The 10,824-nt window shown below is 41.0% G+C and overlaps 1 protein-coding gene across 1 annotated transcript in view; it reads right to left on the bottom strand.

Moving 5' to 3' along the window:
• Positions 1 to 8,761: 8,761 nt before the first annotated feature.
• Positions 8,762 to 10,824, bottom strand: part of LOC126985538 (protein wntless-like) — a 32,381-nt gene continuing 30,318 nt past the window's right edge. The window contains exon 12 of the transcript XR_007738779.1: positions 8,762 to 8,886. The gene's annotated coding sequence lies outside the window, so the exon portion shown is untranslated. The remainder of the gene's footprint in view (positions 8,887 to 10,824) is intronic.

The raw sequence follows: 10,824 nt of genomic DNA, 5'->3' as shown, positions 1-10,824 counted from the left end.
TGAGAGAAGAAGAACGAGAAATAACAAAAGGAGTGGAAGTATGAAGAAGGGAAGGAGAGGAGAGAAGACAAACGTAGCAGGAGGAAGAAGAAGAGGAAGAAGAGGAAGAAGAAGAGGAAGAGGAGGAAGAGGATATTGACACCCCATTCTCCCTCTCTCTTTCTTAATAAACATCCATTACATAACCCGGAAATACACAACATAACACCCACTTCAGTAACCACACACACACACACACACACACACACACACACACACACAAAGGAAACAACAATAAAAAAAATATAGATATTGTTTCCTTTTTCTTGTGCCCTTGTGCTGTCTCCTTAGCTGTAAAAAAATAAAAAAATAAAAAATAAAAATAAAAAACATGGGGACCTCTTCGTGACAGATGTGGACACTTTCAAAGAGGTGTGGAGGGAGGGCTGAGCAGGTGTGGAGGGAGGGATGAGCAGGTGTGGAGGGCAATGAAGCGGACGAAGGAGATCAACGACTGCAAAAGGAGGCGGAGGAGAAAGAGGAGGAGGAGGAGGAGGAGGAGGAGGAGGAGGAGAAGTCAAGTCAGAGAGCGTGGTATTGGAAGGAATGGAAAAAGATCTGGGAGTTGCCGAGGAAGGTTTAAGAGAGCAGAAAGGACAGAGTTTATTGGCAGGATAATCTTGAAGAGGTTAAACTACGGTAGAAGAAATAGATCGTGACAGCAAAACAGAAAGAACATGAACAAGCAGAAGAACAGCAAGAAAAACCATAGAAAAAAGGAAAAGAAAAGGAAAAGAAAAAAAGACGTATATAGACATTTGAAATAGACCCAAGGGAAATTTAATAAAGGATAGTACATGGTTTAAGATATATGATAGAGGGTTTTACAAGTGGTTCAAAGGGTAACAGGGAAGAGGTTTAACACGAACAGACACAACAACCATGTGATAAGAGGTAAACCGTGACTGTAGCATTAAAAGAAACAGTATAGACATTTAAATTAGACCCGAGGGAAGTTTAATAAAGGATAGTACATGGTTTAAGGTATATGATAGAGGGTTTTACAAGTGGTTCAAAGGGTAACAGTGAAGAGGTTTAACACGAACAGACACGGCTACCATACGAGAAGGGACAAATCGTGACTCTAGTATTAAAAGAAACAGTATAGACATTTAAATTAGACCCGAGGGAAGTTTAATAAAGGATAGTATATGGTTTAAGGTATTTGATAGAGGGTTTTACAAGTGGTTCAAAGGGTAACAGTAAAAGTTTAACATGAACAGACACACCAACCATACGAGAAGGGACAAATCGTGACTCTAGTATTAAAAGAAACAGTATAGACATTTAAATTAGACCCGAGGGAAGTTTAATAAAGGATAGTATATAGTTTAAGGTATTTGATAGAGGGTTTTACAAGTGGTTCAAAGGGTAACAGGGAAGAGGTTTAACATGAACAGACACACCAACCATACGAGAAGGGACAAATCGTGACTCTAGTATTAAAAGAAACAGTATAGACATTTAAATTCGACCCAGGGGAAGTATAAGGACATAAGGACATAAGTATAAGGACGTAAGGCTTACATAAGAACATAAGAACATTAAAAGAAACAGTATAGACATTTGTATTAGACCCAAGGGAAGTATAAGGAAATAAGAACATCAGTAAAAGGATATAAGGCTTGAAGATGTATTGCTCACCCAAGTTCATTCCTATCCATAAAAGCATCTAGTCTCCGTTTAAGGGTTTCAATCGTGTTTGCCTCACCCACATGCCTGCCCAGTTTGTTCCACTCATCTACCACTGTGTTCGTGAGCCAGTGGTTAGACAAAAGTACCTGCAATATATCTAGTTAGAAGCTGAAGTATTGGAAGATATAAGACGAGGGTTTTGAAAGGAGTTGAGGAAAGTTTAATAAAGAGAAAGGACACGGTTCAAAAGAAAGAAAGGAAAGAAAATAAAATAGGAAGGAAAACAGAAGGAAGAAAAAATGTAATGAAAGTAAAAGTAAAAGCTAGAGATGGGGACAAAGGGACACAGTGAGAAGTGTTAGCGATAAAAGGTGAAGCTTGACAGTACAGGTAAATATAACAAGGTGAGCAGGTAGGTGTGATAATTAAGAGCAAGGTGTGAATCTCATATCCACTCATCTGTACATTCTTTTATAAGGGCGGTGATTAGTGAACTTTTTCTCTCTATTATTTTTTTATGCCCCTGAGACTAAAAAAAAAAAAAAAAAAAGTGGGGGTAAGGGGATGCCACATACACGTCGACACACAGGTATGAGAGAGCAGGTAGGTGTTGTGTAGGAGGAACAAGGTCTGAGGTCTGAGGTCATATAATGAAAACAGGTAAGCAGGTATAAACACACACACAAACAACCAGGTATGAGGTAAGGTATAAGGTAAGAGGTTAGGTTACGAAAGAGAGGTAGACAAACAGGTAGAAACACATACAAACAACCAGGCATAAAGTAACAGGAAAGGTGACAAAACTAAATAGGAGAGCAGAGGGAGGGGGGCGCTGGGAGGGAGAAAGGAAGAGGAACAAGTGTTAATAGCACAAAAACTGTGCTAGATCAGCGTCGCATGACCCTCCAGCACACCCCCAACAATTTATATTATGCAACTAGGGGCCTGAAATGGAAAATGCTGAAAAGTAAAGATGGCGCCACTATAAACACTTGCCTGCGCCACAACGGGCTGGGGCCGACCATCAGGTCCAACTATGAAGGCCTACCGGCGCCACAGACCAAGACTTAAAAAAAAAAAGTATATATATATATATATATATATATATATATATATATATATATATATATATATATATATATATATATATATATATATAATGTTGTAGGGTTCATCAGGGCTAACAAATGTTATTATACATTGTCATGTCTACAATGCTTGGGTAAGACAGGAAAACAACTTGAAGAGAACAACAAGAAGGTGGACAATCTGTTGATCAGCGTGCAGACGCCGACATAAAGTGAAGGAAGGTGGAGAAAGTTAAATGGGAAGGGAGGGACTTCTGAAGAGCATATCAGGAGTAAGATTGCAAGTAGAGTAAGAGATGGGAGGTAAAAGGTTACATTACGGAGAAGAGGTAAACAAGCACACAGACAAACAGACACAGACCCATATTCCTAAACACTTCAAGGCCTACACACCTACATTTGGTGAGGTTTTCGTAGAGGTTGCTGTAGTTATCTCCATGGGTAGGTGTAAGAGCCTAGTGACAGTTTAACAAGGCGTCTTCTGCACCATGGACGTGATAAAAAGACTCATAAGAACCTGACTACTCTCCTTTGTGGCCTTGACGAATATTTGTGGTGAACTGGAACCGTCTGGGAAGAAATTTACGGGTTGGGAAGAGAGAGATCATTGGGAGGTGTATAGATAGGCAAGCAACGCTGTATCCCCTAACTTAACCTAACCTGGGCTAACCTTACCTAACCTAGCCTAACCGAACCTAGCCTAACCTAACCTAATCTTCTTTAACCTTACCGAACCATACTTAACCACACCTAACATAATATAACCTTACCATACCTACCCTTACCTAACCTAACCATACTTAATTTTACCTAATCTAACCATACCTAGCCTAACCAAACCTAACCTAACCTAACCTAATCTTCTCTAACTTTACCTAACCTTACCTGACTACACCTAACCTAATATAACTTAACCTAATATAACATGACCATACCTAACCTTACCTAACCTAACCATACCTAACCTTACCTAACTTAACCATACCCAATCTTACCTAACCTAACCATACCTAACCTAACCTAACCTAACCATACTAGCCTAACCAAAGTTAACCTAACCTAACCATACCTAACCTTACCTAACTTAACCATACCTAATCTTACCTAACCTAACCATACTTAATCTTACTTAACATAACCTAACCTAACCTAGCCTGACCTAACCTAACCAAATCTAACTTAAGCTAACCTTACCTCACCTAACCTGACCTAACATAACCCAACCTACTTTGACATAATCTAACCTTACCTCACCTAACCTGACCTAACACAACACAACCTACTTTGACATAGCCTGACCTCTCGTTCCTTTTCTTTGTTCGAAGCGGCGTCTAGCGGGCTTTTGCTCTTGTTGTTATTGTTTTTTTGCCTTTGACCCGCCTCCCTTGCTGAAAAAAAACATTAACCTAACCTAACCTAACCATATAAACCTAATCTATACCCAGACACGCAGATACACAGAGACACGTGGTCAACTCATCCCCGCTTGAGGCATCGCGTGGACAGCCTCCCCCCCTACCAGATACCCCAGCCCCCCGCCACCTCCCCCCACCCCTCACGACGGGTTTTTGCGACCGTGCATGTGCTCCAGAAAATTCTCTCAACGATCAGCTTCACCTCACCTGACGGGCTACCTGTGCTGCATGATCCTCACCTGTTTTTTTTTTTCTTTCGCCTACACACACACACACACACACACACACACACACACACACACACACACAGTCAACCAGAACAAGACAGTCCTCATGCACATCACCACCTCCACAACACCCGTGCCTCCACCTGTAGTCTCCATCAACGGCACTCCGCTCCAGGTGGTGGAGACAACAAAGCTTCTCGGCGTCACCATTGACAACCGCTTGACGTGGAAGAAGCGTGTCAGCCGCACCATCGCTTCAGCCTCGTATCAACTCTACCGTCTGAGGCAGTTGAAGTCGCTGGGGACTCCCACGCACCTTCATCCTCCCCAAGCTCACTAACGCCTCCCCAGCCTTGTTTCCATCCCTCAGCACCACCCAGCGCCGCCAGCTCGAGAGGGTTCAGAAGCGAGCGTGTAGGCTTATCCTGGGCCCGTCTTACTCCACCTATGACGAGGCCTTTGACGCCCTACACCTGCACACACTTCAAGACCGCTACCAGCACCTCCTCCAAAAGTTTGCGGTACAACTACTTATTCACCCGCGCCACCGTGACCTGCTCCCAGACACTGCGCCTCCCTCTCGCCATGCCGCCGGACACAGCAACCTACTGATGCCTATCCGTGCAAGGACGGAGAGGTACAGGAAGAGCCCCATCCCTACATTTGTAAATTTAATTAACAACAAGTAACTTCATAAGAACAATTTATCTGCATACTTATATTAATTTAATTTATATTATACAATTTAAGTTCATATTCATTTTATGTACACCTATATATCTATGTTAACATGTAAATTTTCAGCCTCTGGCTGCACACTCTATGAATAAACCGTTTATCATTATTATTACACACACACACACACACACACACACACACACACACACACACACACAATCATCAACCTATCTATCTATCTATATCTCTCGCTATCTTCATCACGCGAGAAGTTTCATATAATCCTCCTCCTCCTCTTCCTCTCCTCCTCTTCCACTCCTCCTCTTCCTCCTCTTCCTCCTCATCCTCCTCCTCCTCATCATCATCACGCACACGCCCGATTAACATTTCTCACAGTAAAAAAAAATGGTGAAAAACTAACGTACGTAAGAACACATTGACGTCAAGAGGCCCACGTTGACACTGAAAACAGGAAAGTGCGATGTCACGGCCTCATAGAAAACGAGGAGGAGGAGGAGGAGGAGGAGGAGGAGGAGGAGGAGGAGGAGGAAGAGAAGAAGGAGGAGGAGGAGAAGGAGGAGGAGGAGGAGGAGGAGGAGGAGGAGGAGGAGGAAATACGTCATGGGCCAGTGAAAAAGATAATAGGTAACAAAGAGGGGGAAGAAGAAGAAGAAGAAGAAGAAGAAGAAGAGGACGAGGAGGAGGAGGAGGGAGAGGAGGAGGAAGAAGACTTATCAAGGTTTATCGTTTTCTTTGGAGGGTGACTGTCAGAAATCGTCGCCTTGCTCGTATTACCTGTCAATCACCTGCTAACCTCTTTTTTATTCATTTTTCGTCTTTACTCCTTTTCTTTTTTCTTCTCTTTATTAGTATGTTATTTTCTTTGTTTCATTTCACCTTTCTTTTTTATTCCTGTCCCTTCTCTTTTTTTTTTCTTCGTCAGTATGATTTTTTTCTCTCTTTTCATCCTAATCTTTTTGTATTCTTGTCCCGTTTTTCCTTTTTTTCTTCTTTTTTTTCGTTTTTTTTTTTTTTGTTCCTTCTTCATTTTTTTATCATGCTCTTTATTCTCTTCCTCAGCGTCAGTTTCTCTTTTTTTTTTTCTCTCTTCCTTCAACATTTTTTTCCTATTTTTGTCTTTCCTTTCCTTTCCCTCATCGTCATTTAACTTTCTCTTTCTTCTGCTTCATCTCCACTTTTTTGCTTCGTCTTCAGTTATTCTTCAAGTACCAGTTTTCTAATTTATTTTTTCCTTTTTCTTCTTTTTTTTGTAGTTGAATTCCTCTCTCCTTCTTCTGCCTCTTCTTCTCTTCTCCCTTTTCTCTTTCTCTTTTTCTCCTTCTCTCCTTCCCTTCTACTTTTTCTCCCATCTCCTTTTTTCTCCTTCCCTTTTTCTCTTTTCTCCTTCCCTTCTAAATTTTCTTCCTCCCATCTTTTTTCTCCTTCCCTTCTTCTCTTTTCCCCTTCCCTTCTAAATTTTCTTCCTCCCATCTTTTTCTCCTTCCCTTCTTCTCTTTTCTCCTTCCCTTCTAAATTTTCTCCCTCCCATCTTCTTTTTCTCCTTCCCTTCTTTTCCTGCTCTTCTTCTTCTCACCCTTCTCCTCCTTCTCCTCCTCCATCTTCCTTTCCTAATTCAATCCTACATATTTTTTCTCCTCCTTATTTTAACTGTTTCATGATTTGTTCTTCCTCTTTTTTTCTTTTCCGTGACTTATCAAAAACTTTTCCTGTCACGTCTATTTCTTTTTTCCCTCTCTCTCTCTTCTTTACTATCAATATCGTCTTTTATTTTCTGCTCCTTCATATTCGTTCTTCGTTTATTCACTTTACTTCTTCCCTATGTCCACTTCTTTCTATCTCTGCTTTCTATTTCAATTTAAACTTTCCTTCTGTCATTTTCTTTACAATTTTTCTTATTCCTTTTATCCATCTTTTCTTTTTACTTTTTATTTGGACTTTTCCGTTTCTCTTATCAATTTTTTTTTCAACATTTCAGTTATCATCTGTTTGTCCTTCTTTACTTATTCTCTTTTATGTCCTTCTTTCTCTCTATTTTGCTTGTTCTCTCCTTTTTTCCCATCCTTTTCCTCTTCTTCCCAGTTATCTCTTTCTTTCCCTTATTCCCTTCATTCTGCATTTATCTATTATGTATTTCTTCCTTCTTTCCTACTTATCTTCATTTCTTCTCTTCCTTAGCTATCTTCTTCCTCCTTCTTCTAAAATATCCTATCCTATTCTATCCTAATTTTGTTTCCTATCCTAATCTTCTTTTCTATCCTATCCGATCCTATCCTATCCTAATCTTCTTTCCTATCCTATCCTATCCTATCCTAATCTTGTTTCCCATCCTGTCCTATCCTATCCTATCCTAATCTTCTTTCCTATCCTATCCTATCCTCTCCTATCTTAATCTTGTTTCCTTTACTATCCTATCCTATCCTATCCTAATCTTGTTTCCCATCCTATCCTATCCTATCCTATCCTAATCTTGTTTCCCATCCTATCCTATCCTATCCTATCCTAATCTTCTTTCTTATCCTATCCTATCCTTTCCTATCTTAATCTTGTTTCCCTTACTATCCTATCCTATCCTATCCTAATTTTGTTTCCTACCCAATCCTATCCAATCATTATCTTGTTTCTCCTATCCTGATCTTCTTATCCATCTTTCTCTTCTTCCTCTCTCCTCTGTTCTGTTCCAAGTATTCCAGTTCTTCGTATCCTAATCTTCATCTTTTCATTTCCCTGTCCCTTCATTCCTCCAGGATTTGAAAGACTTATTGAATGACCTTTGACCTCGTGACCTCAATCTCCCCAGCCCTGACCAAATCTGACTGAGGGAGGGAGGGAGGGAAGGGAGGGAAAATTCGTTTGACAGATGGAAGGAAAGAGAAGAAAAGACAGATAGATGAAGATAGATATGAGAGAGAGAGAGAGAGAGAGAGAGAGAGAGAGAGAGAGAGAGAGAGAGAGAGAGAGAGAGAGAGAGAGAGAGAGAGAGAGAGAGAGAGAGAGAGAGAGAGAGAGAGAGAGAGAGAGAGAGAGAGAGAGAGAGAGAGAGAGAGAGAGAGAGAGAGAGAGAGAGAGAGAGATGGATTCTGATCTTTTCCTTTCGCAGAAGTGGATGAAAGGGATAAAAAGGGAGTGAAAATTGTATTGACGGTACCGTAGACTTCACAAGGAGGAGGAGGAAGAAGAAGAGGAAGAAGAAGAAGAAGAAGAAGAAGAAGAAGAAGAAGAAGAAGAAGAAGAAGAAGAAGAAGATTATGAAAAAGGAAAAATAAATAAAACAAAAAGAAAAACAAAAAACATCAACAAGAACATTCAAGAGAGAGAGAGAGCACACACACACACACACACACACACACACACACACACACACACACACACACACACACACACACACACACACACACACACACACACACACACACACACACACACACACACACACACACACACACACACACACACCAAGAAACAAAAGGAGAGAAAGAGAGAAAAAAAAAAAAAACGAAACAGAAACGCGAGAGAGACGAAAAAAGCAAGCAAGTAAGGAGGTCATGAAATTGAATCACCCACATCAGACCTCAATGGACAGGTAAGGCCAGGTGATGTGAGGTAAGGCCAGGTATGTGAGGTAAGACCATTAGGTAAGGCTACTAAGCAAGGACTCACCTCGGATATGAAAGAGTGGCTCCTCCTCCCTCCTCTTAGCCAGCAGCGGTCGTGGCAGTAATCGAGAGCTTGTTGTGTCCTTGCCAGAGAAAACGGGGCAAGGATGCGGCCAAAAGGGGAGCGAGGCTGAAGACGAGAACGAGAAGGAAAAAAGGATGGAAGTGGGAAAAACTTGAAGGACAGACAGAAGATGAGTTTAAGGGAAAAAAAGAATGGAAGTGGTGAAAGAAAGAAGGACGTGAGCCAGTGTAGGATTGAATTAGGAAAGGAAGAAAGAGGAGGAGGAGGGAGAAGAAGGAGAGGAGGAAGAGAAAGAAAGAGAAGAAGACGATGAAGAAGAAGAGGAAGGAGAAGGAGAAGGAGAAGGAGGAGAAAGAAAGAGAAGAAGAAGAGGAAGGATCTTAAGAAGGAGAGGAAGAAGAAGAAGAGGGAGAACAAGGAGAAGGAAAGGAGCAAAGAAGAAAGGAAAGAAGGAATGGAAGGAGAAGGAGAAGGAGGCGAAAGAAAAAGATGACGAAGAAGAAAAAGAGGAAGGATAGGAAGAAGGAGAGAAAAAAGAAGAAGAAGGAGAAGAAGAGGGAGAACAAGAAGGAAAGGAGAAAAAGAAAAAAAGGAAAGGAGAAGGAATGGAAGGAATAAAGAAAGAAAAAGGAGAGAGAAAAAGAAGACGAAGAAGAAAAAGAAGAAGGACAGGAAGAAGGAGAGAAAGAAGAAGAAGAAGGAGAGGGAGAACAAAGAGAAGGAAAAGAGAAAAAGAAGAAAGAAAAGGAAGAGAAGGGATGGAGAAAAGGGAGAAAAAGGAGGAGGAGGAGGAAGAGAAGACGAACAGGAATAAGAAAAAGAAGAAGAGGAGGAGGAAAACAAGAAGAAGAACAAATCACAAGAGGGAAAAGCACAAAACAATAACAAGAGGAAGAACAAAAACAAAAACAAAACAACAAAAAGAAAAAAAAAAGTGGAAATGGGATGAAATAAAATAAAATACGAAAATAAATAATACAAATAAGTGTTTAGATGAAAAACTCTGACACTAATACCAACTCATCACCCTCGCACGTTAATGAGGTCCCTGATTGCGCTCAACACCTGACTTTTCCACCTGGTAGCGATGACGAGCCGGGCACACTCCACCTTAATTAAAATATCTGTGTTATTATTTTATTTATATATATATATATATATATATATATATATATATATATATATATATATATATATATATATATATATATATATATATATATATATTTATATATATATTCACTTTGTATCTGTCTATTCTATCTGTCTATCTGTTTATCTATTATGTATTTGTTATATCTATCTATCTATCTATCTATCTATATCTATCTATCTATCTCTATTTTGCCATTCCTTCTCCTCCATCTCTCTCTCCCTTCTTCCCTCTTCCTCTTCCTCTCCACTTCCCTCCCTCCCTCCCTCCCACTCGCTACCTTTCATAATCTCCTCTCCTCCTCCTCCTCCTCCTCTTCCTCTTCTTCCGTTCAATTACTCAACCTCACCTCTTCTTCTTCTTCTTCTTCTTCTTCCTCCCTTCGTAAGCTATACCATCACCTCCTCCTTACCCCCCCCTCCACCTCCTCCTCCTCCTCCTCCTCCCTCTTCCCCCCTTATTTGGCGGTCTTCCTCCCCCCTCCGCCGGGAACTTCCCTCCAAAACATTTCCTACAGTGGAGGAAAAGGAAATACTTCAATCTATGCCTCCTCCTCCTCCTCCTCCTCCTCTGCTTTCTCTCCTTCGTCCTTCCTTCCCGCCCCCTTTTCTCTCCTTCCTCCTCTTTTTTCTCTCCCTCCTCCTCCTTTTCCTCCCTAATTTATTTATCCTTTTTCTCTTTCTCTCCCTTGTCCTTCTCCTCCTCTTTCTTCTACTTTCTCTCCCTTCCCCTTTTCTTTTTCTTTCTCTCCCTCCTCCTCCTCTTCTTCTTCCTCTTCCTCCTTCTCCTCCTCTTCTTTCTCTTCCTCCGATCTTCCTTACCCTCTTCTACAAGTAACTTCTCCTTTTCACTCTCCCTCCTCCTCCTCCTCCTCCTCCTCTACCCAAGAG

This window comes from Eriocheir sinensis, chromosome 59, assembly GCF_024679095.1.
Source record: "Eriocheir sinensis breed Jianghai 21 chromosome 59, ASM2467909v1, whole genome shotgun sequence".
In the NCBI taxonomy this organism is placed as follows: Eukaryota; Metazoa; Arthropoda; class Malacostraca; order Decapoda; family Varunidae; genus Eriocheir; species Eriocheir sinensis.
The sequence above is the reverse complement of the archived record's forward strand: the minus strand, read 5'-3'. Positions and strand labels throughout refer to the sequence as shown.